At 42.9% G+C, this 25,563-nt stretch overlaps 29 non-coding genes and 2 pseudogenes across 29 annotated transcripts; all 31 read right to left on the reverse strand.

Annotated features, from left to right (window-relative positions):
* Positions 1-11: 11 nt before the first annotated feature.
* LOC134593109 (U4 spliceosomal RNA) lies at positions 12-152 on the reverse strand. Its single transcript, XR_010089639.1, has one exon. It is a non-coding gene; the product is annotated as a U4 spliceosomal RNA (small nuclear RNA).
* Positions 153-1,052: 900 nt separating this feature from the next.
* Positions 1,053-1,219, reverse strand: LOC134589988 (U1 spliceosomal RNA). The gene has a single exon (XR_010086980.1). It is a non-coding gene; the product is annotated as a U1 spliceosomal RNA (small nuclear RNA).
* A 457-nt stretch (positions 1,220-1,676) lies between these two features.
* On the reverse strand, positions 1,677-1,817 carry LOC134592895 (U4 spliceosomal RNA). The gene has a single exon (XR_010089454.1). It is a non-coding gene; the product is annotated as a U4 spliceosomal RNA (small nuclear RNA).
* Positions 1,818-2,716: 899 nt separating this feature from the next.
* LOC134589990 (U1 spliceosomal RNA) lies at positions 2,717-2,883 on the reverse strand. The gene has a single exon (XR_010086981.1). It is a non-coding gene; the product is annotated as a U1 spliceosomal RNA (small nuclear RNA).
* A 471-nt stretch (positions 2,884-3,354) lies between these two features.
* LOC134592896 (U4 spliceosomal RNA) lies at positions 3,355-3,495 on the reverse strand. Its single transcript, XR_010089455.1, has one exon. It is a non-coding gene; the product is annotated as a U4 spliceosomal RNA (small nuclear RNA).
* Positions 3,496-4,395: 900 nt separating this feature from the next.
* LOC134589991 (U1 spliceosomal RNA) lies at positions 4,396-4,562 on the reverse strand. The gene has a single exon (XR_010086982.1). It is a non-coding gene; the product is annotated as a U1 spliceosomal RNA (small nuclear RNA).
* Positions 4,563-5,033: 471 nt separating this feature from the next.
* On the reverse strand, positions 5,034-5,174 carry LOC134592897 (U4 spliceosomal RNA). The gene has a single exon (XR_010089456.1). It is a non-coding gene; the product is annotated as a U4 spliceosomal RNA (small nuclear RNA).
* A 900-nt stretch (positions 5,175-6,074) lies between these two features.
* Positions 6,075-6,241, reverse strand: LOC134589992 (U1 spliceosomal RNA). The gene has a single exon (XR_010086983.1). It is a non-coding gene; the product is annotated as a U1 spliceosomal RNA (small nuclear RNA).
* Positions 6,242-6,711: 470 nt separating this feature from the next.
* Positions 6,712-6,852, reverse strand: LOC134592898 (U4 spliceosomal RNA). The gene has a single exon (XR_010089457.1). It is a non-coding gene; the product is annotated as a U4 spliceosomal RNA (small nuclear RNA).
* An 899-nt stretch (positions 6,853-7,751) lies between these two features.
* LOC134590487 (U1 spliceosomal RNA) lies at positions 7,752-7,918 on the reverse strand. Its single transcript, XR_010087404.1, has one exon. It is a non-coding gene; the product is annotated as a U1 spliceosomal RNA (small nuclear RNA).
* Positions 7,919-8,390: 472 nt separating this feature from the next.
* LOC134592899 (U4 spliceosomal RNA) lies at positions 8,391-8,531 on the reverse strand. The gene has a single exon (XR_010089458.1). It is a non-coding gene; the product is annotated as a U4 spliceosomal RNA (small nuclear RNA).
* An 899-nt stretch (positions 8,532-9,430) lies between these two features.
* On the reverse strand, positions 9,431-9,597 carry LOC134589993 (U1 spliceosomal RNA). Its single transcript, XR_010086984.1, has one exon. It is a non-coding gene; the product is annotated as a U1 spliceosomal RNA (small nuclear RNA).
* Positions 9,598-10,069: 472 nt separating this feature from the next.
* LOC134593402 (U4 spliceosomal RNA) lies at positions 10,070-10,210 on the reverse strand. The gene has a single exon (XR_010089889.1). It is a non-coding gene; the product is annotated as a U4 spliceosomal RNA (small nuclear RNA).
* Positions 10,211-11,109: 899 nt separating this feature from the next.
* Positions 11,110-11,276, reverse strand: LOC134589994 (U1 spliceosomal RNA). Its single transcript, XR_010086985.1, has one exon. It is a non-coding gene; the product is annotated as a U1 spliceosomal RNA (small nuclear RNA).
* Positions 11,277-11,736: 460 nt separating this feature from the next.
* Positions 11,737-11,887, reverse strand: LOC134593682 (U4 spliceosomal RNA; annotated as a pseudogene).
* A 900-nt stretch (positions 11,888-12,787) lies between these two features.
* On the reverse strand, positions 12,788-12,954 carry LOC134589995 (U1 spliceosomal RNA). The gene has a single exon (XR_010086986.1). It is a non-coding gene; the product is annotated as a U1 spliceosomal RNA (small nuclear RNA).
* A 470-nt stretch (positions 12,955-13,424) lies between these two features.
* On the reverse strand, positions 13,425-13,565 carry LOC134592900 (U4 spliceosomal RNA). The gene has a single exon (XR_010089459.1). It is a non-coding gene; the product is annotated as a U4 spliceosomal RNA (small nuclear RNA).
* Positions 13,566-14,465: 900 nt separating this feature from the next.
* On the reverse strand, positions 14,466-14,632 carry LOC134590496 (U1 spliceosomal RNA). The gene has a single exon (XR_010087411.1). It is a non-coding gene; the product is annotated as a U1 spliceosomal RNA (small nuclear RNA).
* Positions 14,633-15,103: 471 nt separating this feature from the next.
* LOC134592902 (U4 spliceosomal RNA) lies at positions 15,104-15,244 on the reverse strand. Its single transcript, XR_010089460.1, has one exon. It is a non-coding gene; the product is annotated as a U4 spliceosomal RNA (small nuclear RNA).
* Positions 15,245-16,143: 899 nt separating this feature from the next.
* On the reverse strand, positions 16,144-16,310 carry LOC134589997 (U1 spliceosomal RNA). Its single transcript, XR_010086987.1, has one exon. It is a non-coding gene; the product is annotated as a U1 spliceosomal RNA (small nuclear RNA).
* Positions 16,311-16,770: 460 nt separating this feature from the next.
* LOC134593683 (U4 spliceosomal RNA) lies at positions 16,771-16,921 on the reverse strand (annotated as a pseudogene).
* A 900-nt stretch (positions 16,922-17,821) lies between these two features.
* On the reverse strand, positions 17,822-17,988 carry LOC134589998 (U1 spliceosomal RNA). The gene has a single exon (XR_010086988.1). It is a non-coding gene; the product is annotated as a U1 spliceosomal RNA (small nuclear RNA).
* A 471-nt stretch (positions 17,989-18,459) lies between these two features.
* On the reverse strand, positions 18,460-18,600 carry LOC134592405 (U4 spliceosomal RNA). Its single transcript, XR_010089037.1, has one exon. It is a non-coding gene; the product is annotated as a U4 spliceosomal RNA (small nuclear RNA).
* Positions 18,601-19,499: 899 nt separating this feature from the next.
* Positions 19,500-19,666, reverse strand: LOC134590324 (U1 spliceosomal RNA). The gene has a single exon (XR_010087266.1). It is a non-coding gene; the product is annotated as a U1 spliceosomal RNA (small nuclear RNA).
* A 475-nt stretch (positions 19,667-20,141) lies between these two features.
* Positions 20,142-20,282, reverse strand: LOC134592903 (U4 spliceosomal RNA). The gene has a single exon (XR_010089461.1). It is a non-coding gene; the product is annotated as a U4 spliceosomal RNA (small nuclear RNA).
* A 900-nt stretch (positions 20,283-21,182) lies between these two features.
* Positions 21,183-21,349, reverse strand: LOC134590497 (U1 spliceosomal RNA). Its single transcript, XR_010087412.1, has one exon. It is a non-coding gene; the product is annotated as a U1 spliceosomal RNA (small nuclear RNA).
* A 471-nt stretch (positions 21,350-21,820) lies between these two features.
* On the reverse strand, positions 21,821-21,961 carry LOC134592407 (U4 spliceosomal RNA). Its single transcript, XR_010089038.1, has one exon. It is a non-coding gene; the product is annotated as a U4 spliceosomal RNA (small nuclear RNA).
* An 899-nt stretch (positions 21,962-22,860) lies between these two features.
* On the reverse strand, positions 22,861-23,027 carry LOC134590685 (U1 spliceosomal RNA). The gene has a single exon (XR_010087571.1). It is a non-coding gene; the product is annotated as a U1 spliceosomal RNA (small nuclear RNA).
* Positions 23,028-23,501: 474 nt separating this feature from the next.
* LOC134593403 (U4 spliceosomal RNA) lies at positions 23,502-23,642 on the reverse strand. The gene has a single exon (XR_010089890.1). It is a non-coding gene; the product is annotated as a U4 spliceosomal RNA (small nuclear RNA).
* Positions 23,643-24,541: 899 nt separating this feature from the next.
* On the reverse strand, positions 24,542-24,708 carry LOC134589999 (U1 spliceosomal RNA). Its single transcript, XR_010086989.1, has one exon. It is a non-coding gene; the product is annotated as a U1 spliceosomal RNA (small nuclear RNA).
* A 472-nt stretch (positions 24,709-25,180) lies between these two features.
* LOC134593404 (U4 spliceosomal RNA) lies at positions 25,181-25,321 on the reverse strand. The gene has a single exon (XR_010089891.1). It is a non-coding gene; the product is annotated as a U4 spliceosomal RNA (small nuclear RNA).
* Positions 25,322-25,563: the final 242 nt, after the last annotated feature.

The raw sequence follows: 25,563 nt of genomic DNA on the forward strand, positions 1-25,563 counted from the left end.
CAATCTTTCAGTCTCCTTAGAGCCTGTCAAAAATTGCCAATGCTGACTGTATTTCAAGTCATCATGGCGGGGTATTGGGTAAAGTTTTCAATTAGCAATAATCACGCCTCGGATTGACCTCATGGGCTACGATACTGCCATTGCGCAAAGCTAGCTGTTCAAGTGGGCCAGCTTTTAAGAGCTACCACGTAAGGACACTTTAAGACAGCGGTGAGAAAAAGTTCATGACCATAAGCCATTGCAAAGGATTATGGGAGGCAATATTCTAATTAGGCCCGCTTCCTCCTACAGGGAAGCTTAAACCCCAACAAATTCCTCGGTCTTCTTATATGGCATCTTGGAATGGTTCCAAACCTATAACAGAGAGTGAGGGCAACCATATCTTGCAGCAAACCTTGTACAATTTTTTTTCTCTCTTTGGAAACAGTTTTGCCAAGATTCTACTACAGCAGCCATTAGGCAGAGTACACAATCCGCTGGTCTACGTTCGTCCCCAAAGTCACACATTTCATGACTCCATCGATAGGAATGACCCTTGCCTAGCACCTGTCTTCTCTTCATCCACACTCAACAGGGCTGAAAGAACATTTGTGGTGGCTTTTTCAAAATTCCATGGTGTTCATTAGTAAGTGCTAGCGACCACCCAGCTATTCCTAAGGTTTGGTCTGATTGTCTCAAGCGGCAATTCACTGCCTTGATCCAGAAAATCTTTTTTTCCCAGAAATTCAATCAAACGTTACGTTCTGTTGGAAGACGTAATATAGGTCTCCAATTCTTTATTTCTTCCATTGCATTGAAGCATACAATAAATCAAAAGAAGTCAGGATAAAAAAATGATGGAAAAAAAAGCTGAAAAGTTAAAATAAAAAGAGAAATTCTGGCTTAAAACTGGTCTCCAGAAAACATAGATAATAAAAATGATCAAGCCTAGGAAATGATTGTCGCTGCCTGCTTGATGCGGAAAGTAAGAGCCAAAGAAGACGGGTGCCGTGGCTGAAATTATCCTTCGTCAGAATTGGTGAAGTTCTCTATTTTTGTCAAACAAGCAAACACAGGGGAAAGCGCGAACGCAGTCCCCCACTACCATAAATTATGCAGTCGAGTTTCCCACATTTGAGGAAATCGCAGAGGTCAACTGGTACGGAGTGCAATGAACCAGCCTCACTCTGGGAGAGCCACCTTAGGGATCATGGCTATTGCTCCCCTGCCAGGTAAGTATGACATGACGGGTACATTCAAAGGCACGCCTTTCCTTTAGGCTGTGGTGAAATAATAAAGCAAGTTAAAAAAAAAAAAGCAAATAAATAATCCAAATGATAGAAGGCTACAAAAGATTACCAAACCTCGTGGCTGATCGTTGTTTTCCTTAGCTACCAGTAATTTTAGTGCCTTCAGGTGGTTAGGTGTGAATAATTGAGCTGGATTCAGGGTGCGAAGGAGCAATTTGCATAAAGGCAAATGCTAGGCCAATGAGCCGAAGGATGGGAATTCGTAGCATGTAGTGAGAATAGTGTGCTGCCGGAAACAAGTGAATTCAGTGGGAGAGAAAGGTAAAAGGGAAATGCTAAGAAGCCAGCGGAAGGAATGGTGCAACAGAGCTCAGGAAGAAACGGGAGTCACGTAAGACACGCCCTAGACATGGGGCGCCATAAACTTTTTTTAAACCAATCTTTCAGTCTCCTTAGAGCCTGTCAAAAATTGCCAATGCTGACTGTATTTCAAGTCATCATGGCGGGGTATTGGGTAAAGTTTTCAATTAGCAATAATCACGCCTCGGATTGACCTCATGGGCTACGATACTGCCACTGCGCAAAGTTAACTGTTCAAGTGGGCCAGCTTTTAAGAGCTACCACGTAAGGACACTTTAAGACAGCGGTGAGAAAAAGTTCATGACCATAAGCCATTGCAAAGGATTGTGGGAGGCAATATTCTAATTAGGCCCGCTTCCTCCTACAGGGAAGCTTAAACCCCAACAAATTCCTCGGTCTTCTTATATGGCATCTTGGAATGGTTCCAAACCTATAACAGAGAGTGAGGGCAACCATATCTTGCAGCAAACCTTGTACAATTTTTTTTCTCTCTTTGGAAACGGTTTTGCCAAGATTCTACTACAGCAGCCATTAGGCAGAGTACACAATCCGCTGGTCTACGTTCGTCCCCAAAGTCACACATTTCATGACTCCATCGATAGGAATGACCCTTGCCTAGCACCTGTCTTCTCTTCATCCACACTCAACAGGGCTGAAAGAACATTTGTGGTGGCTTTTTCAAAATTCCATGGTGTTCATTAGTAAGTGCTAGCGACCACCCAGCTATTCCTAAGGTTTGGTCTGATTGTCTCAAGCGGCAATTCACTGCCTTGATCCAGAAAATCTTTTTTTCCCAGAAATTCAATCAAACGTTACGTTCTGTTGGAAGACGTAATATAGGTCTCCAATTCTTTATTTCTTCCATTGCATTGAAGCATACAATAAATCAAAAGAAGTCAGGATAAAAAAATGATGAAAAAAAAGCTGAAAAATTAAAATAAAAAGTGAAATTCTGGCTTAAAACTGGTCTCCAGAAAACATAGATAATAAAAATGATCAAGCCTAGGAAATGATTGTCGCTGCCTGCTTGATGCGGAAAGTAAGAGCCAAAGAAGACGGGTGCCGTGGCTGAAATGATCCTTCGTCAGAATTGGTGAAGTTCTCTATTTTTGTCAAACAAGCAAACACAGGGGAAAGCGCGAACGCAGTCCCCCACTACCATAAATTATGCAGTCGAGTTTCCCACATTTGAGGAAATCGCAGAGGTCAACTGGTACGGAGTGCAATGAACCAGCCTCACTCTGGGAGAGCCACCTTAGGGATCATGGCTATTGCTCCCCTGCCAGGTAAGTATGACATGACGGGTACATTCAAAGGCACGCCCGCTGGGAAGCCTTTCCTTTAGGCTGTGGTGAAATAATAAAGCAAGTTAAAAAAAAAAAAAAGCAAATAAATAATCCAAATGATAGAAGGCTACAAAAGATTACCAAACCTCGTGGCTGATCGTTGTTTTCCTTAGCTACCAGTAATTTTAGTGCCTTCAGGTGGTTAGGTGTGAATAATTGAGCTGGATTCAGGGTGCGAAGGAGCAATTTGCATAAAGGCAAATGCTAGGCCAATGAGCCGAAGGATGGGAATTCGTAGCATGTAGTGAGAATAGTGTGCTGCCGGAAACAAGTGAATTCAGTGGGAGAGAAAGGTAAAAGGGAAATGCTAAGAAGCCAGCGGAAGGAATGGTGCAACAGAGCTCAGGAAGAAACGGGAGTCACGTAAGACACGCCCTAGACATGGGGCGCCATAAACTTTTATTAAACCAATCTTTCAGTCTCCTTAGAGCCTGTCAAAAATTGCCAATGCTGACTGTATTTCAAGTCATCATGGCGGGGTATTGGGTAAAGTTTTCAATTAGCAATAATCACGCCTCGGATTGACCTCATGGGCTACGATACTGCCACTGCGCAAAGTTAACTGTTCAAGTGGGCCAGCTTTTAAGAGCTACCATGTAAGGACACTTTAAGACAGCGCTGAGAAAAAGTTCATGACCATAAGCTATTGCAAAGGATTGTGGGAGGCAATATTCTAATTAGGCCCGCTTCCTCCTACAGGGAAGCTTAAACCCCAACAAATTCCTCGGTCTTCTTATATGGCATCTTGGAATGGTTCCAAACCTATAACAGAGAGTGAGGGCAACCATATCTTGCAGCAAACCTTGTACAATTTTTTTTCTCTCTTTGGAAACAGTTTTGCCAAGATTCTACTACAGCAGCCATTAGGCAGAGTACACAATCCGCTGGTCTACGTTCGTCCCCAAAGTCACACATTTCATGACTCCATCGATAGGAATGACCCTTGCCTAGCACCTGTCTTCTCTTCATCCACACTCAACAGGGCTGAAAGAACATTTGTGGTGGCTTTTTCAAAATTCCATGGTGTTCATTAGTAAGTGCTAGCGACCACCCAGCTATTCCTAAGGTTTGGTCTGATTGTCTCAAGCGGCAATTCACTGCCTTGATCCAGAAAATCTTTTTTTCCCAGAAATTCAATCAAACGTTACGTTCTGTTGGAAGACGTAATATAGGTCTCCAATTCTTTATTTCTTCCATTGCATTGAAGCATACAATAAATCAAAAGAAGTCAGGATAAAAAAATGATGGAAAAAAAAGCTGAAAAGTTAAAATAAAAAGAGAAATTCTGGCTTAAAACTGGTCTCCAGAAAACATAGATAATAAAAATGATCAAGCCTAGGAAATGATTGTCGCTGCCTGCTTGATGCGGAAAGTAAGAGCCAAAGAAGACGGGTGCCGTGGCTGAAATTATCCTTCGTCAGAATTGGTGAAGTTCTCTATTTTTGTCAAACAAGCAAACACAGGGGAAAGCGCGAACGCAGTCCCCCACTACCATAAATTATGCAGTCGAGTTTCCCACATTTGAGGAAATCGCAGAGGTCAACTGGTACGGAGTGCAATGAACCAGCCTCACTCTGGGAGAGCCACCTTAGGGATCATGGCTATTGCTCCCCTGCCAGGTAAGTATGACATGACGGGTACATTCAAAGGCACGCCCGCTGGGAAGCCTTTCCTTTAGGCTGTGGTGAAATAATAAAGCAAGTTAAAAAAAAAAAAAAGCAAATAAATAATCCAAATGATAGAAGGCTACAAAAGATTACCAAACCTCGTGGCTGATCGTTGTTTTCCTTAGCTACCAGTAATTTTAGTTCTTTCAGGTGGTTAGGTGTGAATAATTGAGCTGGATTCAGGGTGCGAAGGAGCAATTTGCATAAAGGCAAATGCTAGGCCAATGAGCCGAAGGATGGGAATTCGTAGCATGTAGTGAGAATAGTGTGCTGCCGGAAACAAGTGAATTCAGTGGGAGAGAAAGGTAAAAGGGAAATGCTAAGAAGCCAGCGGAAGGAATGGTGCAACAGAGCTCAGGAAGAAACGGGAGTCACGTAAGACACGCCCTAGACATGGGGCGCCATAAACTTTTATTAAACCAATCTTTCAGTCTCCTTAGAGCCTGTCAAAAATTGCCAATGCTGACTGTATTTCAAGTCATCATGGCGGGGTATTGGGTAAAGTTTTCAATTAGCAATAATCACGCCTCGGATTGACCTCATGGGCTACGATACTGCCACTGCGCAAAGTTAACTGTTCAAGTGGGCCAGCTTTTAAGAGCTACCACGTAAGGACACTTTAAGACAGCGGTGAGAAAAAGTTCATGACCATAAGCTATTGCAAAGGATTGTGGGAGGCAATATTCTAATTAGGCCCGCTTCCTCCTACAGGGAAGCTTAAACCCCAACAAATTCCTCGGTCTTCTTATATGGCATCTTGGAATGGTTCCAAACCTATAACAGAGAGTGAGGGCAACCATATCTTGCAGCAAACCTTGTACAATTTTTTTTCTCTCTTTGGAAACAGTTTTGCCAAGATTCTACTACAGCAGCCATTAGGCAGAGTACACAATCCGCTGGTCTACGTTCGTCCCCAAAGTCACACATTTCATGACTCCATCGATAGGAATGACCCTTGCCTAGCACCTGTCTTCTCTTCATCCACACTCAACAGGGCTGAAAGAACATTTGTGGTGGCTTTTTCAAAATTCCATGGTGTTCATTAGTAAGTGCTAGCGACCACCCAGCTATTCCTAAGGTTTGGTCTGATTGTCTCAAGCGGCAATTCACTGCCTTGATCCAGAAAATCTTTTTTTCCCAGAAATTCAATCAAACGTTACGTTCTGTTGGAAGACGTAATATAGGTCTCCAATTCTTTATTTCTTCCATTGCATTGAAGCATACAATAAATCAAAAGCAGTCAGGATAAAAAAATGATGGAAAAAAAAGCTGAAAAGTTAAAATAAAAAGAGAAATTCTGGCTTAAAACTGGTCTCCAGAAAACATAGATAATAAAAATGATCAAGCCTAGGAAATGATTGTCGCTGCCTGCTTGATGCGGAAAGTAAGAGCCAAAGAAGACGGGTGCCGTGGCTGAAATTATCCTTCGTCAGAATTGGTGAAGTTCTCTATTTTTGTCAAACAAGCAAACACAGGGGAAAGCGCGAACGCAGTCCCCCACTACCATAAATTATGCAGTCGAGTTTCCCACATTTGAGGAAATCGCAGAGGTCAACTGGTACGGAGTGCAATGAACCAGCCTCACTCTGGGAGAGCCACCTTAGGGATCATGGCTATTGCTCCCCTGCCAGGTAAGTATGACATGACGGGTACATTCAAAGGCACGCCCGCTGGGAAGCCTTTCCTTTAGGCTGTGGTGAAATAATAAAGCAAGTTAAAAAAAAAAAAAGCAAATAAATAATCCAAATGATAGAAGGCTACAAAAGATTACCAAACCTCGTGGCTGATCGTTGTTTTCCATGGCTACCAGTAATTTTAGTGCCTTCAGGTGGTTAGGTGTGAATAATTGAGCTGGATTCAGGGTGCGAAGGAGCAATTTGCATAAAGGCAAATGCTAGGCCAATGAGCCGAAGGATGGGAATTCGTAGCATGTAGTGAGAATAGTGTGCTGCCGGAAACAAGTGAATTCAGTGGGAGAGAAAGGTAAAAGGGAAATGCTAAGAAGCCAGCGGAAGGAATGGTGCAACAGAGCTCAGGAAGAAACGGGAGTCACGTAAGACACGCCCTAGACATGGGGCGCCATAAACTTTTTTTAAACCAATCTTTCAGTCTCCTTAGAGCCTGTCAAAAATTGCCAATGCTGACTGTATTTCAAGTCATCATGGCGGGGTATTGGGTAAAGTTTTCAATTAGCAATAATCACGCCTCGGATTGACCTCATGGGCTACGATACTGCCACTGCGCAAAGTTAACTGTTCAAGTGGGCCAGCTTTTAAGAGCTACCACGTAAGGACACTTTAAGACAGCGGTGAGAAAAAGTTCATGACCATAAGCCATTGCAAAGGATTGTGGGAGGCAATATTCTAATTAGGCCCGCTTCCTCCTACAGGGAAGCTTAAACCCCAACAAATTCCTCGGTCTTCTTATATGGCATCTTGGAATGGTTCCAAACCTATAACAGAGAGTGAGGGCAACCATATCTTGCAGCAAACCTTGTACAATTTTTTTTCTCTCTTTGGAAACGGTTTTGCCAAGATTCTACTACAGCAGCCATTAGGCAGAGTACACAATCCGCTGGTCTACGTTCGTCCCCAAAGTCACACATTTCATGACTCCATCGATAGGAATGACCCTTGCCTAGCACCTGTCTTCTCTTCATCCACACTCAACAGGGCTGAAAGAACATTTGTGGTGGCTTTTTCAAAATTCCATGGTGTTCATTAGTAAGTGCTAGCGACCACCCAGCTATTCCTAAGGTTTGGTCTGATTGTCTCAAGCGGCAATTCACTGCCTTGATCCAGAAAATCTTTTTTTCCCAGAAATTCAATCAAACGTTACGTTCTGTTGGAAGACGTAATATAGGTCTCCAATTCTTTATTTCTTCCATTGCATTGAAGCATACAATAAATCAAAAGAAGTCAGGATAAAAAAATGATGAAAAAAAAGCTGAAAAATTAAAATAAAAAGTGAAATTCTGGCTTAATACTGGTCTCCAGAAAACATAGATAATAAAAATGATCAAGCCTAGGAAATGATTGTCGCTGCCTGCTTGATGCGGAAAGTAAGAGCCAAAGAAGACGGGTGCCGTGGCTGAAATGATCCTTCGTCAGAATTGGTGAAGTTCTCTATTTTTGTCAAACAAGCAAACACAGGGGAAAGCGCGAACGCAGTCCCCCACTACCATAAATTATGCAGTCGAGTTTCCCACATTTGAGGAAATCGCAAAGGTCAACTGGTACGGAGTGCAATGAACCAGCCTCACTCTGGGAGAGCCACCTTAGGGATCATGGCTATTGCTCCCCTGCCAGGTAAGTATGACATGACAGGTACATTCAAAGGCACGCCCGCTGGGAAGCCTTTCCTTTAGGCTGTGGTGAAATAATAAAGCAAGTTAAAAAAAAAAAAAAAGCAAATAAATAATCCAAATGATAGAAGGCTACAAAAGATTACCAAACCTCGTGGCTGATCGTTGTTTTCCTTAGCTACCAGTAATTTTAGTGCCTTCAGGTGGTTAGGTGTGAATAATTGAGCTGGATTCAGGGTGCGAAGGAGCAATTTGCATAAAGGCAAATGCTAGGCCAATGAGCCGAAGGATGGGAATTCGTAGCATGTAGTGAGAATAGTGTGCTGCCGGAAACAAGTGAATTCAGTGGGAGAGAAAGGTAAAAGGGAAATGCTAAGAAGCCAGCGGAAGGAATGGTGCAACAGAGCTCAGGAAGAAACGGGAGTCACGTAAGACACGCCCTAGACATGGGGCGCCATAAACTTTTATTAAACCAATCTTTCAGTCTCCTTAGAGCCTGTCAAAAATTGCCAATGCTGACTGTATTTCAAGTCATCATGGCGGGGTATTGGGTAAAGTTTTCAATTAGCAATAATCACGCCTCGGATTGACCTCATGGGCTACGATACTGCCACTGCGCAAAGTTAACTGTTCAAGTGGGCCAGCTTTTAAGAGCTACCATGTAAGGACACTTTAAGACAGCGGTGAGAAAAAGTTCATGACCATAAGCTATTGCAAAGGATTGTGGGAGGCAATATTCTAATTAGGCCCGCTTCCTCCTACAGGGAAGCTTAAACCCCAACAAATTCCTCGGTCTTCTTATATGGCATCTTGGAATGGTTCCAAACCTATAACAGAGAGTGAGGGCAACCATATCTTGCAGCAAACCTTGTACAATTTTTTTTCTCTCTTTGGAAACGGTTTTGCCAAGATTCTACTACAGCAGCCATTAGGCAGAGTACACAATCCGCTGGTCTACGTTCGTCCCCAAAGTCACACATTTCATGACTCCATCGATAGGAATGACCCTTGCCTAGCACCTGTCTTCTCTTCATCCACACTCAACAGGGCTGAAAGAACATTTGTGGTGGCTTTTTCAAAATTCCATGGTGTTCATTAGTAAGTGCTAGCGACCACCCAGCTATTCCTAAGGTTTGGTCTGATTGTCTCAAGCGGCAATTCACTGCCTTGATCCAGAAAATCTTTTTTTCCCAGAAATTCAATCAAACGTTACGTTCTGTTGGAAGACGTAATATAGGTCTCCAATTCTTTATTTCTTCCATTGCATTGAAGCATACAATAAATCAAAAGAAGTCAGGATAAAAAAATGATGAAAAAAAAGCTGAAAAGTTAAAATAAAAAGTGAAATTCTGGCTTAAAACTGGTCTCCAGAAAACATAGATAATAAAAATGATCAAGCCTAGGAAATGATTGTCGCTGCCTGCTTGATGCGGAAAGTAAGAGCCAAAGAAGACGGGTGCCGTGGCTGAAATTATCCTTCGTCAGAATTGGTGAAGTTCTCTATTTTTGTCAAACAAGCAAACACAGGGGAAAGCGCGAACGCAGTCCCCCACTACCATAAATTATGCAGTCGAGTTTCCCACATTTGAGGAAATCGCAGAGGTCAACTGGTACGGAGTGCAATGAACCAGCCTCACTCTGGGAGAGCCACCTTAGGGATCATGGCTATTGCTCCCCTGCCAGGTAAGTATGACATGACGGGTACATTCAAAGGCACGCCCGCTGAGAAGCCTTTCCTTTAGGCTGTGGTGAAATAATAAAGCAAGTTTAAAAAAAAAAAAAAGCAAATAAATAATCCAAATGATAGAAGGCTACAAAAGATTACCAAACCTCGTGGCTGATCGTTGTTTTCCTTAGCTACCAGTAATTTTAGTGCCTTCAGGTGGTTAGGTGTGAATAATTGAGCTGGATTCAGGGTGCGAAGGAGCAATTTGCATAAAGGCAAATGCTAGGCCAATGAGCCGAAGGATGGGAATTCGTAGCATGTAGTGAGAATAGTGTGCTGCCGGAAATAAGTGAATTCAGTCGGAGAGAAAGGTAAAAGGGAAATGCTAAGAAGCCAGCGGAAGGAATGGTGCAACAGAGCTCAGGAAGAAACAGGAGTCACGTAAGACACGCCCTAGACATGGGGCGCCATAAACTTTTATTAAACCAATCTTTCAGTCTCCTTAGAACCTGTCAAAAATTGCCAATGCTGACTGTATTTCAAGTCATCATGGCGGGGTATTGGGTAAAGTTTTCAATTAGCAATAATCACGCCTCGGATTGACCTCATGGGCTACGATACTGCCACTGCGCAAAGCTAGCTGTTCAAGTGGGCCAGCTTTTAAGAGCTACCACATAAGGACACTTTAAGACAGCGGTGAGAAAAAGTTCATGACCATAAGCCATTGCAAAGGATTATGGGAGGCAATATTCTAATTAGGCCCGCTTCCTCCTACAGGGAAGCTTAAACCCCAACAAATTCCTCGGTCTTCTTATATGGCATCTTGGAATGGTTCCAAACCTATAACAGAGAGTGAGGGCAACCATATCTTGCAGCAAACCTTGTACAATTTTTTTTCTCTCTTTGGAAACAGTTTTGCCAAGATTCTACTACAGCAGCCATTAGGCAGAGTACACAATCCGCTGGTCTACGTTCGTCCCCAAAGTCACACATTTCATGACTCCATCGATAGGAATGACCCTTGCCTAGCACCTGTCTTCTCTTCATCCACACTCAACAGGGCTGAAAGAACATTTGTGGTGGCTTTTTCAAAATTCCATGGTGTTCATTAGTAAGTGCTAGCGACCACCCAGCTATTCCTAAGGTTTGGTCTGATTGTCTCAAGCGGCAATTCACTGCCTTGATCCAGAAAATCTTTTTTTCCCAGAAATTCAATCAAACGTTACGTTCTGTTGGAAGACGTAATATAGGTCTCCAATTCTTTATTTCTTCCATTGCATTGAAGCATACAATAAATCAAAAGAAGTCAGGATAAAAAAATGATGAAAAAAAAGCTGAAAAGTTAAAATAAAAAGTGAAATTCTGGCTTAAAACTGGTCTCCAGAAAACATAGATAATAAAAATGATCAAGCCTAGGAAATGATTGTCGCTGCCTGCTTGATGCGGAAAGTAAGAGCCAAAGAAGACAGGTGCCGTGGCTGAAATGATCCTTCGTCAGAATTGGTGAAGTTCTCTATTTTTGTCAAACAAGCAAACACAGGGGAAAGCGCGAACGCAGTCCCCCACTACCATAAATTATGCAGTCGAGTTTCCCACATTTGAGGAAATCGCAGAGGTCAACTGGTACGGAGTGCAATGAACCAGCCTCACTCTGGGAGAGCCACCTTAGGGATCATGGCTATTGCTCCCCTGCCAGGTAAGTATGACATGACGGGTACATTCAAAGGCACGCCCGCTGGGAAGCCTTTCCTTTAGGCTGTGGTGAAATAATAAAGCAAGTTAAAAAAAAAAAAAGCAAATAAATAATCCAAATGATAGAAGGCTACAAAAGATTACCAAACCTCGTGGCTGATCGTTGTTTTCCTTAGCTACCAGTAATTTTAGTGCCTTCAGGTGGTTAGGTGTGAATAATTGAGCTGGATTCAGGGTGCGAAGGAGCAATTTGCATAAAGGCAAATGCTAGGCCAATGAGCCGAAGGATGGGAATTCGTAGCATGTAGTGAGAATAGTGTGCTGCCGGAAACAAGTGAATTCAGTGGGAGAGAAAGGTAAAAGGGAAATGCTAAGAAGCCAGCGGAAGGAATGGTGCAACAGAGCTCAGGAAGAAACGGGAGTAACGTAAGACACGCCCTAGACATGGGGCGCCATAAACTTTTATTAAACCAATCTTTCAGTCTCCTTAGATCCTGTCAAAAATTGCCAATGCTGACTGTATTTCAAGTCATCATGGCGGGGTATTGGGTAAAGTTTTCAATTAGCAATAATCACGCCTCGGATTGACCTCATGGGCTACGATACTGCCACTGCGCAAAGCTAGCTGTTCAAGTGGGCCAGCTTTTAAGAGCTACCACGTAAGGACACTTTAAGACAGCGGTGAGAAAAAGTTCATGACCATAAGCCATTGCAAAGGATTATGGGAGGCAATATTCTAATTAGGCCCGCTTCCTCCTACAGGGAAGCTTAAACCCCAACAAATTCCTCGGTCTTCTTATATGGCATCTTGGAATGGTTCCAAACCTATAACAGAGAGTGAGGGCAACCATATCTTGCAGCAAACCTTGTACAATTTTTTTTCTCTCTTTGGAAACAGTTTTGCCAAGATTCTACTACAGCAGCCATTAGGCAGAGTACACAATCCGCTGGTCTACGTTCGTCCCCAAAGTCACACATTTCATGACTCCATCGATAGGAATGACCCTTGCCTAGCACCTGTCTTCTCTTCATCCACACTCAACAGGGCTGAAAGAACATTTGTGGTGGCTTTTTCAAAATTCCATGGTGTTCATTAGTAAGTGCTAGCGACCACCCAGCTATTCCTAAGGTTTGGTCTGATTGTCTCAAGCGGCAATTCACTGCCTTGATCCAGAAAATCTTTTTTTTCCCAGAAATTCAATCAAACGTTACGTTCTGTTGGAAGACGTAATATAGGTCTCCAATTCTTTATTTCTTCCATTGCATTGAAGCATACAATAAATCAAAAGAAGTCAGGATAAAAAAATGATGAAAAAAAAGCTGAAAAGTTAAAATAAAAAGTGAAATTCTGGCTTAAAACTGGTCTCCAGAAAACATAGATAATAAAAATGATCAAGCCTAGGAAATGATTGTCGCTGCCTGCTTGATGCGGAAAGTAAGAGCCAAAGAAGACGGGTGCCGTGGCTGAAATTATCCTTCGTCAGAATTGGTGAAGTTCTCTATTTTTGTCAAACAAGCAAACACAGGGGAAAGCGCGAACGCAGTCCCCCACTACCATAAATTATGCAGTCGAGTTTCCCACATTTGAGGAAATCGCAGAGGTCAACTGGTACGGAGTGCAATGAACCAGCCTCACTCTGGGAGAGCCACCTTAGGGATCATGGCTATTGCTCCCCTGCCAGGTAAGTATGACATGACGGGTACATTCAAAGGCACGCCCGCTGGGAAGCCTTTCCTTTAGGCTGTGGTGAAATAATAAAGCAAGTTAAAAAAAAAAAAAGCAAATAAATAATCCAAATGATAGAAGGCTACAAAAGATTACCAAACCTCGTGGCTGATCGTTGTTTTCCTTAGCTACCAGTAATTTTAGTGCCTTCAGGTGGTTAGGTGTGAATAATTGAGCTGGATTCAGGGTGCGAAGGAGCAATTTGCATAAAGGCAAATGCTAGGCCAATGAGCCGAAGGATGGGAATTCGTAGCATGGAGTGAGAATAGTGTGCTGCCGGAAACAAGTGGATTCAGTGGGAGAGAAAGGTAAAAGGGAAATGCTAAGAAGCCAGCGGAAGGAATGGTGCAACAGAGCTCAGGAAGAAACGGGAGTCACGTAAGACACGCCCTAGACATGGGGCGCCATAAACTTTTTTTAAACCAATCTTTCAGTCTCCTTAGAGCCTGTCAAAAATTGCCAATGCTGACTGTATTTCAAGTCATCATGGCGGGGTATTGGGTAAAGTTTTCAATTAGCAATAATCACGCCTCGGATTGACCTCATGGGCTACGATACTGCCACTGCGCAAAGTTAACTGTTCAAGTGGGCCAGCTTTTAAGAGCTACCACGTAAGGACACTTTAAGACAGCGGTGAGAAAAAGTTCATGACCATAAGCCATTGCAAAGGATTGTGGGAGGCAATATTCTAATTAGGCCCGCTTCCTCCTACAGGGAAGCTTAAACCCCAACAAATTCCTCGGTCTTCTTATATGGCATCTTGGAATGGTTCCAAACCTATAACAGAGAGTGAGGGCAACCATATCTTGCAGCAAACCTTGTACAATTTTTTTTCTCTCTTTGGAAACAGTTTTGCCAAGATTCTACTACAGCAGCCATTAGGCAGAGTACACAATCCGATGGTCTACGTTCGTCCCCAAAGTCACACATTTCATGACTCCATCGATAGGAATGACCCTTGCCTAGCACCTGTCTTCTCTTCATCCACACTCAACAGGGCTGAAAGAACATTTGTGGTGGCTTTTTCAAAATTCCATGGTGTTCATTAGTAAGTGCTAGCGACCACCCAGCTATTCCTAAGGTTTGGTCTGATTGTCTCAAGCGGCAATTCACTGCCTTGATCCAGAAAATCTTTTTTTTCCCAGAAATTCAATCAAACGTTACGTTCTGTTGGAAGACGTAATATAGGTCTCCAATTCTTTATTTCTTCCATTGCATTGAAGCATACAATAAATCAAAAGAAGTCAGGATAAAAAAATGATGAAAAAAAAGCTGAAAAGTTAAAATAAAAAGTGAAATTCTGGCTTAAAACTGGTCTCCAGAAAACATAGATAATAAAAATGATCAAGCCTAGGAAATGATTGTCGCTGCCTGCTTGATGCGGAAAGTAAGAGCCAAAGAAGACGGGTGCCGTGGCTGAAATTATCCTTCGTCAGAATTGGTGAAGTTCTCTATTTTTGTCAAACAAGCAAACACAGGGGAAAGCGCGAACGCAGTCCCCCACTACCATAAATTATGCAGTCGAGTTTCCCACATTTGAGGAAATCGCAGAGGTCAACTGGTACGGAGTGCAATGAACCAGCCTCACTCTGGGAGAGCCACCTTAGGGATCATGGCTATTGCTCCCCTGCCAGGTAAATATGACATGACGGGTACATTCAAAGGCACGCCCGTTGGGAAGCCTTTCCTTTAGGCTGTGGTGAAATAATAAAGCAAGTTAAAAAAAAAAAAAAGCAAATAAATAATCCAAATGATAGAAGGCTACAAAAGATTACCAAACCTCGTGGCTGATCGTTGTTTTTCTTAGCTACGAGTAATTTTAGTGCCTTCAGGTGGTTAGGTGTGAATAATTGAGATGGACTCAGGGTGCGAAGGAGCAATTTGCATAAAGGCAAATGCTAGACCAATGAGCCGAAGGATGGGAATTCGTAGCATGGAGTGAGAATAGTGTGCTGCCGGAAACAAGTGGATTCAGTGGGAGAGAAAGGTAAAAGGGAAATGCTAAGAAGCCAGCGGAAGGAATGGTGCAACAGAGCTCAGGAAGAAACGGGAGTCACGTAAGACACGCCCTAGACATGGGGCGCCATAAACTTTTTTTAAACCAATCTTTCAGTCTCCTTAGAGCCTGTCAAAAATTGCCAATGCTGACTGTATTTCAAGTCATCATGGCGGGGTATTGGGTAAAGTTTTCAATTAGCAATAATCACGCCTCGGATTGACCTCATGGGCTACGATACTGCCACTGCGCAAAGTTAACTGTTCAAGTGGGCCAGCTTTTAAGAGCTACCACGTAAGGACACTTTAAGACAGCGGTGAGAAAAAGTTCATGACCATAAGCCATTGCAAAGGATTGTGGGAGGCAATATTCTAATTAGGCCCGCTTCCTCCTACAGGGAAGCTTAAACCCCAACAAATTCCTCGGTCTTCTTATATGGCATCTTGGAATGGTTCCAAACCTATAACAGAGAGTGAGGGCAACCATATCTTGCAGCAAACCTTGTACAATTTTTTTTCTCTCTTTGGAAACAGTTTTGCCAAGATTCTACTACAGCAGCCATTAGGCAGAGTACACAATCCGCTGGTCTACGTTCGTCCCCAAAGTCACACATTTCATGACTCCATCGATAGGAATGACCCTTGCCTAGCACCTGTCTTCTCTTCATCCACACTCAACAGGGCTGAAAGAACATTTGTGGTGGCTTTTTCAAAATTCCATGGTGTTCATTAGTAAGTGCTAGCGACCACCCAGCTATTCCTAAGGTTTGGTCTGATTGTCTCAAGCGGCAATTCACTGCCTTGATCCAGAAAATCTTTTTTTCCCAGAAATTCAATCAAACGTTACGTTCTGTTGGAAGACGTAATATAGGTCTCCAATTCTTTATTTCTTCCATTGCATTGAAGCATACAATAAATCAAAAGAAGTCAGGATAAAAAAATGATGAAAAAAAAGCTGAAAAGTTAAAATAAAAAGTGAAATTCTGGCTTAAAACTGGTCTCCAGAAAACATAGATAATAAAAATGATCAAGCCTAGGAAATGATTGTCGCTGCCTGCTTGATGCGGAAAGTAAGAGCCAAAGAAGACAGGTGCCGTGGCTGAAATTATCCTTCGTCAGAATTGGTGAAGTTCTCTATTTTTGTCAAACAAGCAAACACAGGGGAAAGCGCGAACGCAGTCCCCCACTACCATAAATTATGCAGTCGAGTTTCCCACATTTGAGGAAATCGCAGAGGTCAACTGGTACGGAGTGCAATGAACCAGCCTCACTCTGGGAGAGCCACCTTAGGGATCATGGCTATTGCTCCCCTGCCAGGTAAGTATGACATGACGGGTACATTCAAAGGCACGCCCGCTGGGAAGCCTTTCCTTTAGGCTGTGGTGAAATAATAAAGCAAGTTAAAAAAAAAAAAAGCAAATAAATAATCCAAATGATAGAAGGCTACAAAAGATTACCAAACCTCGTGGCTGATCGTTGTTTTCCTTAGCTACCAGTAATTTTAGTGCCTTCAGGTGGTTAGGTGTGAATAATTGAGCTGGATTCAGGGTGCGAAGGAGCAATTTGCATAAAGGCAAATGCTAGGCCAATGAGCCGAAGGATGGGAATTCGTAGCATGTAGTGAGAATAGTGTGCTGCCGGAAACAAGTGAATTCAGTGGGAGAGAAAGGTAAAAGGGAAATGCTAAGAAGCCAGCGGAAGGAATGGTGCAACAGAGCTCAGGAAGAAACGGGAGTCACGTAAGACACGCCCTAGACATGGGGCGCCATAAACTTTTATTAAACCAATCTTTCAGTCTCCTTAGATCCTGTCAAAAATTGCCAATGCTGACTGTATTTCAAGTCATCATGGCGGGGTATTGGGTAAAGTTTTCAATTAGCAATAATCACGCCTCGGATTGACCTCATGGGCTACGATACTGCCACTGCGCAAAGCTAGCTGTTCAAGTGGGCCAGCTTTTAAGAGCTACCACGTAAGGACACTTTAAGACAGCGGTGAGAAAAAGTTCATGACCATAAGCCATTGCAAAGGATTATGGGAGGCAATATTCTAATTAGGCCCGCTTCCTCCTACAGGGAAGCTTAAACCCCAACAAATTCCTCGGTCTTCTTATATGGCATCTTGGAATGGTTCCAAACCTATAACAGAGAGTGAGGGCAACCATATCTTGCAGCAAACCTTGTACAATTTTTTTTCTCTCTTTGGAAACAGTTTTGCCAAGATTCTACTACAGCAGCCATTAGGCAGAGTACACAATCCGCTGGTCTACGTTCGTCCCCAAAGTCACACATTTCATGACTCCATCGATAGGAATGACCCTTGCCTAGCACCTGTCTTCTCTTCATCCACACTCAACAGGGCTGAAAGAACATTTGTGGTGGCTTTTTCAAAATTCCATGGTGTTCATTAGTAAGTGCTAGCGACCACCCAGCTATTCCTAAGGTTTGGTCTGATTGTCTCAAGCGGCAATTCACTGCCTTGATCCAGAAAATCTTTTTTTTCCCAGAAATTCAATCAAACGTTACGTTCTGTTGGAAGACGTAATATAGGTCTCCAATTCTTTATTTCTTCCATTGCATTGAAGCATACAATAAATCAAAAGAAGTCAGGATAAAAAAATGATGAAAAAAAAGCTGAAAAGTTAAAATAAAAAGTGAAATTCTGGCTTAAAACTGGTCTCCAGAAAACATAGATAATAAAAATGATCAAGCCTAGGAAATGATTGTCGCTGCCTGCTTGATGCGGAAAGTAAGAGCCAAAGAAGACGGGTGCCGTGGCTGAAATTATCCTTCGTCAGAATTGGTGAAGTTCTCTATTTTTGTCAAACAAGCAAACACAGGGGAAAGCGCGAACGCAGTCCCCCACTACCATAAATTATGCAGTCGAGTTTCCCACATTTGAGGAAATCGCAGAGGTCAACTGGTACGGAGTGCAATGAACCAGCCTCACTCTGGGAGAGCCACCTTAGGGATCATGGCTATTGCTCCCCTGCCAGGTAAGTATGACATGACGGGTACATTCAAAGGCACGCCCGCTGGGAAGCCTTTCCTTTAGGCTGTGGTGAAATAATAAAGCAAGTTAAAAAAAAAAAAAAGCAAATAAATAATCCAAATGATAGAAGGCTACAAAAGATTACCAAACCTCGTGGCTGATCGTTGTTTTCCTTAGCTACCAGTAATTTTAGTGCCTTCAGGTGGTTAGGTGTGAATAATTGAGCTGGATTCAGGGTGCGAAGGAGCAATTTGCATAAAGGCAAATGCTAGGCCAATGAGCCGAAGGATGGGAATTCGTAGCATGTAGTGAGAATAGTGTGCTGCCGGAAACAAGTGAATTCAGTGGGAGAGAAAGGTAAAAGGGAAATGCTAAGAAGCCAGCGGAAGGAATGGTGCAACAGAGCTCAGGAAGAAACGGGAGTCACGTAAGACACGCCCTAGACATGGGGCGCCATAAACTTTTATTAAACCAATCTTTCAGTCTCCTTAGAGCCTGTCAAAAATTGCCAATGCTGACTGTATTTCAAGTCATCATGGCGGGGTATTGGGTAAAGTTTTCAATTAGCAATAATCACGCCTCGGATTGACCTCATGGGCTACGATACTGCCACTGCGCAAAGCTAGCTGTTCAAATGGGCCAGCTTTTAAGAGCTACCACATAAGGACACTTTAAGACAGCGGTGAGAAAAAGTTCATGACCATAAGCCATTGCAAAGGATTATGGGAGGCAATATTCTAATTAGGCCCGCTTCCTCCTACAGGGAAGCTTAAACCCCAACAAATTCCTCGGTCTTCTTATATGGCATCTTGGAATGGTTCCAAACCTATAACAGAGAGTGAGGGCAACCATATCTTGCAGCAAACCTTGTACAATTTTTTTTCTCTCTTTGGAAACAGTTTTGCCAAGATTCTACTACAGCAGCCATTAGGCAGAGTACACAATCCGCTGGTCTACGTTCGTCCCCAAAGTCACACATTTCATGACTCCATCGATAGGAATGACCCTTGCCTAGCACCTGTCTTCTCTTCATCCACACTCAACAGGGCTGAAAGAACATTTGTGGTGGCTTTTTCAAAATTCCATGGTGTTCATTAGTAAGTGCTAGCGACCACCCAGCTATTCCTAAGGTTTGGTCTGATTGTCTCAAGCGGCAATTCACTGCCTTGATCCAGAAAATCTTTTTTTCCCAGAAATTCAATCAAACGTTACGTTCTGTTGGAAGACGTAATATAGGTCTCCAATTCTTTATTTCTTCCATTGCATTGAAGCATACAATAAATCAAAAGAAGTCAGGATAAAAAAATGATGAAAAAAAAGCTGAAAAGTTAAAATAAAAAGTGAAATTCTGGCTTAAAACTGGTCTCCAGAAAACATAGATAATAAAAATGATCAAACCTAGGAAATGATTGTCGCTGCCTGCTTGATGTGGAAAGTAAGAGCCAAAGAAGACGGGTGCCGTGGCTGAAATTATCCTTCGTCAGAATTGGTGAAGTTCTCTATTTTTGTCAAACAAGCAAACACAGGGGAAAGCGCGAACGCAGCCCCCCACTACCATAAATTATGCAGTCGAGTTTCCCACATTTGAGGAAATCGCAGAGGTCAACTGGTACGGAGTGCAATGAACCAGCCTCACTCTGGGAGAGCCACCTTAGGGATCATGGCTATTGCTCCCCTGCCAGGTAAGTATGACATGACGGGTACATTCAAAGGCACGCCCGCTGGGAAGCCTTTCCTTTAGGCTGTGGTGAAATAATAAAGCAAGTTAAAAAAAAAAAAAAAAAAGCAAATAAATAATCCAAATGATAGAAGGCTACAAAAGATTACCAAACCTCGTGGCTGATCGTTGTTTTCCTTAGCTACCAGTAATTTTAGTGCCTTCAGGTGGTTAGGTGTGAATAATTGAGATGGACTCAGGGTGCGAAGGAGCAATTTGCATAAAGGCAAATGCTAGACCAATGAGCCGAAGGATGGGAATTCGTAGCATGGAGTGAGAATAGTGTGCTGCCGGAAACAAGTGGATTCAGTGGGAGAGAAAGGTAAAAGGGAAATGCTAAGAAGCCAGCGGAAGGAATGGTGCAACAGAGCTCAGGAAGAAACGGGAGTCACGTAAGACACGCCCTAGACATGGGGCGCCATAAACTTTTTTTAAACCAATCTTTCAGTCTCCTTAGAGCCTGTCAAAAATTGCCAATGCTGACTGTATTTCAAGTCATCATGGCGGGGTATTGGGTAAAGTTTTCAATTAGCAATAATCACGCCTCGGATTGACCTCATGGGCTACGATACTGCCACTGCGCAAAGTTAACTGTTCAAGTGGGCCAGCTTTTAAGAGCTACCACGTAAGGACACTTTAAGACAGCGGTGAGAAAAAGTTCATGACCATAAGCCATTGCAAAGGATTGTGGGAGGCAATATTCTAATTAGGCCCGCTTCCTCCTACAGGGAAGCTTAAACCCCAACAAATTCCTCGGTCTTCTTATATGGCATCTTGGAATGGTTCCAAACCTATAACAGAGAGTGAGGGCAACCATATCTTGCAGCAAACCTTGTACAATTTTTTTTCTCTCTTTGGAAACAGTTTTGCCAAGATTCTACTACAGCAGCCATTAGGCAGAGTACACAATCCGATGGTCTACGTTCGTCCCCAAAGTCACACATTTCATGACTCCATCGATAGGAATGACCCTTGCCTAGCACCTGTCTTCTCTTCATCCACACTCAACAGGGCTGAAAGAACATTTGTGGTGGCTTTTTCAAAATTCCATGGTGTTCATTAGTAAGTGCTAGCGACCACCCAGCTATTCCTAAGGTTTGGTCTGATTGTCTCAAGCGGCAATTCACTGCCTTGATCCAGAAAATCTTTTTTTTCCCAGAAATTCAATCAAACGTTACGTTCTGTTGGAAGACGTAATATAGGTCTCCAATTCTTTATTTCTTCCATTGCATTGAAGCATACAATAAATCAAAAGAAGTCAGGATAAAAAAATGATGAAAAAAAAGCTGAAAAGTTAAAATAAAAAGTGAAATTCTGGCTTAAAACTGGTCTCCAGAAAACATAGATAATAAAAATGATCAAGCCTAGGAAATGATTGTCGCTGCCTGCTTGATGCGGAAAGTAAGAGCCAAAGAAGACGGGTGCCGTGGCTGAAATTATCCTTCGTCAGAATTGGTGAAGTTCTCTATTTTTGTCAAACAAGCAAACACAGGGGAAAGCGCGAACGCAGTCCCCCACTACCATAAATTATGCAGTCGAGTTTCCCACATTTGAGGAAATCGCAGAGGTCAACTGGTACGGAGTGCAATGAACCAGCCTCACTCTGGGAGAGCCACCTTAGGGATCATGGCTATTGCTCCCCTGCCAGGTAAATATGACATGACGGGTACATTCAAAGGCACGCCCGCTGGGAAGCCTTTCCTTTAGGCTGTGGTGAAATAATAAAGCAAGTTAAAAAAAAAAAAAAGCAAATAAATAATCCAAATGATAGAAGGCTACAAAAGATTACCAAACCTCGTGGCTGATCGTTGTTTTTCTTAGCTACCAGTAATTTTAGTGCCTTCAGGTGGTTAGGTGTGAATAATTGAGATGGACTCAGGGTGCGAAGGAGCAATTTGCATAAAGGCAAATGCTAGACCAATGAGCCGAAGGATGGGAATTCGTAGCATGGAGTGAGAATAGTGTGCTGCCGGAAACAAGTGGATTCAGTGGGAGAGAAAGGTAAAAGGGAAATGCTAAGAAGCCAGCAGAAGGAATGGTGCAACAGAGCTCAGGAAGAAACGGGAGTCACGTAAGACACGCCCTAGACATGGGGCGCCATAAACTTTTATTAAACCAATCTTTCAGTCTCCTTAGAGCCTGTCAAAAATTGCCAATGCTGACTGTATTTCAAGTCATCATGGCGGGGTATTGGGTAAAGTTTTCAATTAGCAATAATCACGCCTCGGATTGACCTCATGGGCTACGATACTGCCACTGCGCAAAGCTAGCTGTTCAAGTGGGCCAGCTTTTAAGAGCTACCACGTAAGGACACTTTAAGACAGCGGTGAGAAAAAGTTCATGACCATAAGCCATTGCAAAGGATTATGGGAGGCAATATTCTAATTAGGCCCGCTTCCTCCTACAGAGAAGCTTAAACCCCAACAAATTCCTCGGTCTTCTTATATGGCATCTTGGAATGGTTCCAAACCTATAACAGAGAGTGAGGGCAACCATATCTTGCAGCAAACCTTGTACAATTTTTTTTCTCTCTTTGGAAACAGTTTTGCCAAGATTCTACTACAGCAGCCATTAGGCAGAGTACACAATCCGCTGGTCTACGTTCGTCCCCAAAGTCACACATTTCATGACTCCATCGATAGGAATGACCCTTGCCTAGCACCTGTCTTCTCTTCATCCACACTCAACAGGGCTGAAAGAACATTTGTGGTGGCTTTTTCAAAATTCCATGGTGTTCATTAGTAAGTGCTAGCGACCACCCAGCTATTCCTAAGGTTTGGTCTGATTGTCTCAAGCGGCAATTCACTGCCTTGATCCAGAAAATCTTTTTTTCCCAGAAATTCAATCAAACGTTACGTTCTGTTGGAAGACGTAATATAGGTCTCCAATTCTTTATTTCTTCCATTGCATTGAAGCATACAATAAATCAAAAGAAGTCAGGATAAAAAAATGATGAAAAAAAAGCTGAAAAGTTAAAATAAAAAGTGAAATTCTGGCTTAAAACTGGTCTCCAGAAAACATAGATAATAAAAATGATCAAGCCTAGGAAATGATTGTCGCTGCCTGCTTGATGCGGAAAGTAAGAGCCAAAGAAGACGGGTGCCGTGGCTGAAATTATCCTTCGTCAGAATTGGTGAAGTTCTCTATTTTTGTCAAACAAGCAAACACAGGGGAAAGCGCGAACGCAGTCCCCCACTACCATAAATTATGCAGTCAAGTTTCCCACATTTGAGGAAATCGCAGAGGTCAACTGGTACGGAGTGCAATGAACCAGCCTCACTCTGGGAGAGCCACCTTAGGGATCATGGCTATTGCTCCCCTGCCAGGTAAGTATGACATGACGGGTACATTCAAAGGCACGCCCGCTGGGAAGCCTTTCCTTTAGGCTGTGGTGAAATAATAAAGCAAGTTTAAAAAAAAAAAAAAAAGCAAATAAATAATCCAAATGAAAGAAGGCTACAAAAGATTACCAAACCTCGTGGCTGATCGTTGTTTTCCTTAGCTACCAGTAATTTTAGTGCCTTCAGGTGGTTAGGTGTGAATAATTGAGCTGGATTCAGGGTGCGAAGGAGCAATTTGCATAAAGGCAAATGCTAGGCCAATGAGCCGAAGGATGGGAATTCGTAGCATGTAGTGAGAATAGTGTGCTGCCGGAAACAAGTGAATTCAGTCGGAGAGAAAGGTAAAAGGGAAATGCTAAGAAGCCAGCGGAAGGAATGGTGCAACAGAGCTCAGGAAGAAACAGGAGTCACGTAAGACACGCCCTAGACATGGGGCGCCATAAACTTTTATTAAACCAATCTTTCAGTCTCCTTAGAACCTGTCAAAAATTGCCAATGCTGACTGTATTTCAAGTCATCATGGCGGGGTATTGGGTAAAGTTTTCAATTAGCAATAATCACGCCTCGGATTGACCTCATGGGCTACGATACTGCCACTGCGCAAAGCTAGCTGTTCAAGTGGGCCAGCTTTTAAGAGCTACCACGTAAGGACACTTTAAGACAGCGGTGAGAAAAAGTTCATGACCATAAGCCATTGCAAAGGATTATGGGAGGCAATATTCTAATTAGGCCCGCTTCCTCCTACAGGGAAGCTTAAACCCCAACAAATTCCTCGGTCTTCTTATATGGCATCTTGGAATGGTTCCAAACCTATAACAGAGAGTGAGGGCAACCATATCTTGCAGCAAACCTTGTACAATTTTTTTTCTCTCTTTGGAAACAGTTTTGCCAAGATTCTACTACAGCAGCCATTAGGCAGAGTACACAATCCGCTGGTCTACGTTCGTCCCCAAAGTCACACATTTCATGACTCCATCGATAGGAATGACCCTTGCCTAGCACCTGTCTTCTCTTCATCCACACTCAACAGGGCTGAAAGAACATTTGTGGTGGCTTTTTCAAAATTCCATGGTGTTCATTAGTAAGTGCTAGCGACCACCCAGCTATTCCTAAGGTTTGGTCTGATTGTCTCAAGCGGCAATTCACTGCCTTGATCCAGAAAATCTTTTTTTCCCAGAAATTCAATCAAACGTTACGTTCTGTTGGAAGACGTAATATAGGTCTCCAATTCTTTATTTCTTCCATTGCATTGAAGCATACAATAAATCAAAAGAAGTCAGGATAAAAAAATGATGAAAAAAAAGCTGAAAAGTTAAAATAAAAAGTGAAATTCTGGCTTAAAACTGGTCTCCAGAAAACATAGATAATAAAAATGATCAAGCCTAGGAAATGATTGTCGCTGCCTGCTTGATGCGGAAAGTAAGAGCCAAAGAAGACGGGTGCCGTGGCTGAAATTATCCTTCGTCAGAATTGGTGAAGTTCTCTATTTTTGTCAAACAAGCAAACACAGGGGAAAGCGCGAACGCAGTCCCCCACTACCATAAATTATGCAGTCGAGTTTCCCACATTTGAGGAAATCGCAGAGGTCAACTGGTACGGAGTGCAATGAACCAGCCTCACTCTGGGAGAGCCACCTTAGGGATCATGGCTATTGCTCCCCTGCCAGGTAAGTATGACATGACGGGTACATTCAAAGGCACGCCCGCTGGGAAGCCTTTCCTTTAGGCTGTGGTGAAATAATAAAGCAAGTTTAAAAAAAAAAAAAAGCAAATAAATAATCCAAATGATAGAAGGCTACAAAAGATTACCAAACCTCGTGGCTGATCGTTGTTTTCCTTAGCTACCAGTAATTTTAGTGCCTTCAGGTGGTTAGGTGTGAATAATTGAGCTGGATTCAGGGTGCGAAGGAGCAATTTGCATAAAGGCAAATGCTAGGCCAATGAGCCGAAGGATGGGAATTCGTAGCATGTAGTGAGAATAGTGTGCTGCCGGAAACAAGTGAATTCAGTCGGAGAGAAAGGTAAAAGGGAAATGCTAAGAAGCCAGCGGAAGGAATGGTGCAACAGAGCTCAGGAAGAAACAGGAGTCACGTAAGACACGCCCTAGACATGGGGCGCCATAAACTTTTATTAAACCAATCTTTCAGTCTCCTTAGAACCTGTCAAAAATTGCCAATGCTGACTGTATTTCAAGTCATCATGGCGGGGTATTGGGTAAAGTTTTCAATTAGCAATAATCACGCCTCGGATTGACCTCATGGGCTACGATACTGCCACTGCGCAAAGCTAGCTGTTCAAGTGGGCCAGCTTTTAAGAGCTACCACGTAAGGACACTTTAAGACAGCGGTGAGAAAAAGTTCATGACCATAAGCCATTGCAAAGGATTATGGGAGGCAATATTCTAATTAGGCCCGCTTCCTCCTACAGGGAAGCTTAAACCCCAACAAATTCCTCGGTCTTCTTATATGGCATCTTGGAATGGTTCCAAACCTATAACAGAGAGTGAGGGCAACCATATCTTGCAGCAAAC

Source organism: Pelobates fuscus, chromosome 2 (assembly GCF_036172605.1).
Source record: "Pelobates fuscus isolate aPelFus1 chromosome 2, aPelFus1.pri, whole genome shotgun sequence".
NCBI classification, from domain to species: Eukaryota; Metazoa; Chordata; class Amphibia; order Anura; family Pelobatidae; genus Pelobates; species Pelobates fuscus.